The sequence below is a fragment of the Stomoxys calcitrans genome, chromosome 2 (genome assembly GCF_963082655.1).
Source record: "Stomoxys calcitrans chromosome 2, idStoCalc2.1, whole genome shotgun sequence".
In the NCBI taxonomy this organism is placed as follows: Eukaryota; Metazoa; Arthropoda; class Insecta; order Diptera; family Muscidae; genus Stomoxys; species Stomoxys calcitrans.
In genome coordinates this window covers 66,977,200-66,981,098 of record NC_081553.1, presented here as the reverse complement: position 1 = coordinate 66,981,098, position 3,899 = coordinate 66,977,200, and positions in this window count along the sequence as shown.

Genomic DNA, 3,899 nt, shown 5'->3' with positions numbered 1-3,899 from the left:
TTTTTACTGACCATCGCAATATGGGGCTTAAGTATAGGTGTTTGGGAGTAGAATACGAATTTTATATCCAAATGTAGAACCATGGATATAAGGCATCACCCCTTCCCCAAAACACCCCCCCCCCCCCCCCCCCCAAAAGGTTAACATTTTTCGACCATGTCAATATGTGGGTCAAATGAATGGTATTTGAGTAAGAAAACGAAATTGATAACCAATTTTCCACGTTTCTGGGATTCTACACCACCCCCTATACCCACCAACCACCATCCTGGGGGCCTTTCCACTTCCAAAATCCCCCAGAAAAAATTTCGACCAAATTTTTTATAGGAAAAATTTCGATCAAATTTTTTATAGAAAAAATTTCGATCAAATTTTTTATAGAAAAAATTTCGACCAAATTTTTTATAGGAAAAATTTCGACCAAATTTATAGAAAAAATTTCGATCAAATTTTTTATAGAAAAAATTTCGATCAAATTTTTTATAGAAAAAATTTCGTTCAAATTTTTTATAGAAAAAATTTCGACCAAATTTTTTATAGGAAAAATTGCGACCAAATTTTTTATAGAAAAAATTTGGACCAAATTTTTTATAGAAAAAATTTCGACCAAATTTTTTATAGAAAAAATTTCGACCAAATTTTTTATAGAAAAAATTTCGACCAAAGTTTTTATAGAAAAAATTTCGACCAAATTTTTTATGGAAAAAATTTCGACCAAATTTTTCATAGAAAAAATTTCGACCAAATTTTTTATAGAAAAAATTTCGCCCAATTTTTTATAGAAAAAATTTCGACCACATTTTTTATAGAAAAAATTTCGACCACATTTTTTTATAGAAAAAATTTCGACCAAATTTTTTATAGAAAAAATTTCGACCAAATTTTTTATAGAAAAAATTTCGACCAAATTTTTTATAAAAAAAATTTCGACCAAATTTTTTGTAGAAAAAATTTCGACCAAATTTTTTATAAAAAAAATTTTTTGTAGAAAAAATTTCGACCAAATTTTTTATAGAAAAAATTTCGACCAAATTTTTTATAGAAAAAATTTCGACCAAATTTTTTATAGAAAAAATTTCGACCAAATTTTTTATAGAAAAAATTTCGACCAAATTTTTTATAGAAAAAATTTCGACCAAATTTTTTATAGAAAAAATTTCGACCAAATTTTTTATAGAAAAAATTTCGCCCAATTTTTTTATAGAAAAAATTTCGACCACATTTTTTATAGAAAAAATTTCGACCACATTTTTTATAGAAAAAATTTCGACCACATTTTTTATAAAAAAAATTTCGACCAAATTTTTTATAAAAAAAATTTCGACCAAATTTTTTATAGAAAAAATTTCGACCAAATTTTTTATAGAAAAAATTTCGACCAAATTTTTTATAGAAAAAATTTCGACCAAATTTTTTATAGAAAAAAATTCGACCAAATTTTTTATAGAAAAAAATTCGACCAAATTTTTTATAGAAAAAATTTTTAACTAATTTCTATAGACCTATTTTTTTTTGTGGCAAAAATTCCGACCAAATTTGTTATGGAAATTTTAAATTGGCCTTATCTCTTAAACTAAGGATCCTAGTTCAAAAGCCAAAACAAGTAAAAAGGCATTTATCTCGGCCGAGACAAACTATCGATACCCAAGGCCTCGGATATATATTGACCACCTTTCGTCATAATACGGTGAAAAACGTATCATTTATATCTTAATATGGTCCTATTTGCGCCAAACTAGACACGGACGTCGAGGAGCCTAACCCAATATATTCCTGATCGTCATGTCCGTCTGTCTGTCGTCCGTCCATATAAACCGATCTTGGGTCTTGACTTCTCGAGCTTCCAGAGAGCTCAATTCTTACCCGATTTTGCACATATCAATTTGGTATGACATCCAACAACTGTGTCAAGTATAGTCTAAATCAGCCTATATCCTGATATAGCTGCCATATAAACCGATCTCCCGATTTGATTTCTTGAGCCTCTGGAGGGCGCGATTGTTATCTAATTTGGCTGAAATTTTGCACATGTCGTTTTCGTATGACTGCAAACAACTGTGTCAAGTATGGTCTAAATCAGTATTTATCCTGATATAGCTGCCATATAAACCGATCACCCGTTTAGACTTCTTGAGCCTCTAGAGGGCGCGATTGTTGTCTAATTTTTCTGAAATTTTGCACATGTCGTTTTCGTATGACTTTCACCAACGGTATCGTCTAAATCAGTTTATAACATGATATAGTCGCCATATAAATTGATCACCTGATTTGACTTATTGAGTCCTAGATGGCGCAATTCGACCCGGCCGAACCCGCTTTTACTTTTTACTTATTTGTAATAAAACTTTATGTTGGATAGAGTTTTATTGAACTGTTGGTTATTGAATTGAATTGAATTTCAAATAAATACTCAAAAGAATTGTGTAAATATACGAATGTCCACCTCCTCCAGATGGACGAATGGGTAGAGCTAAACTGCACTTCTTGTTAAATTATCTACATGCATAATAAGTGCAATCATTAAAAGTCGATATCATCGCTTCATAAAGAAATAATTCAATTCAAAATCCATTATTTATTGTTAACAGTCAACAGCTTGTATCATAATGATGTGACTTGATTCACATTTGTTTGAGTCCACTACTCTGTCCGGCTATGAAGCACACACATACATGTGCTTCATAGAGTGTGTGAATACGAACATGTCTCAATAGCTTCACATCACATGCAATACGTTTTCACATAAATTGGTGCATTGTTCCTAATGCCAGACAGACTACAGGATAAAACATCCAATCTATTCAGTTAAGAGGTTTGTGATTCAAATTAAAATTTCAGTTATGATTTCGATGACAGAGGGAGAAATGGAGAGAGAGAGAAAAATAACATGGACTCGAATGCCATTGTTGCAATTATTTTCATTTGTTTCGAATATATTGCAGATGATTTTAAATTGTATTCGCACACACACAAACACACATAGGAGCCATGGGGATATTGTATTGATTAGTTGCGATTTTATTGAGCCATATACACATGCCATGGTAACTGGTATGGAATTCACTTTGAGTTTCGAAAGTAATGTGAAATTGATATGAGATTTATTTTGATAGAAATAGTAATGCATTTATTGTTTATGAAAAATTTGCTCTCTAATAAAAATTTTTAGATCTTAATTTTGCAAATTATGGGTTGCCCAAAAAGTAATTGCGTAATTTTTAAAAGAAAGTAAATGCATTTTTAATAAATCTTAGAATGAACTTTAATCCAATCACAGAGTCACAAGCTAGGGAAAAATTTGTCAACGCCGAAAAATGAAAAATCCGCAATTACTTTTTGGGCAACCCAATAACTTGCTAACAAGACGTGCTTCCCTAGGTAACGACCAGCGGAGCATAGTTTTGACAGCGCATATTGAAAGCTCCTCGTTTTATACGGTGAATGAGGATGCCTCTACTAAGATTACGAGAAAGTGCAGAGGCTCGCCTGACCTTTCCATTGCATCCCTTGATCTCCTGAGTGACGTTTACTGGCAAGCCGTCATTTCATTGGGATCAAACCACATCGCCATAATTTTCGCCATCGACCGACCATCCGACTTCATAACCTCTCAGCGTTTATCAAACAGAACAAGTGAAAAGGCGTTAAGTTCGGTCAGGCCGAACTTTGGATACCCACCATCTCGGGTATATATGTAAACCACCTTTCATCATAATCCGGTGAATAATGCATAATTTATGCCCCCATAACAGCTTTATCGGAATATGGTCCAAGTCATACAAGTCATTGTTCAATTTTGTAGAACAAAATATTGGTCTTTTTGGTACCCATATCCAAATATAGACCGATTTGAATCATATACGACACGAATGTCGAAAAGCCTAACATAAGTCCCTGTG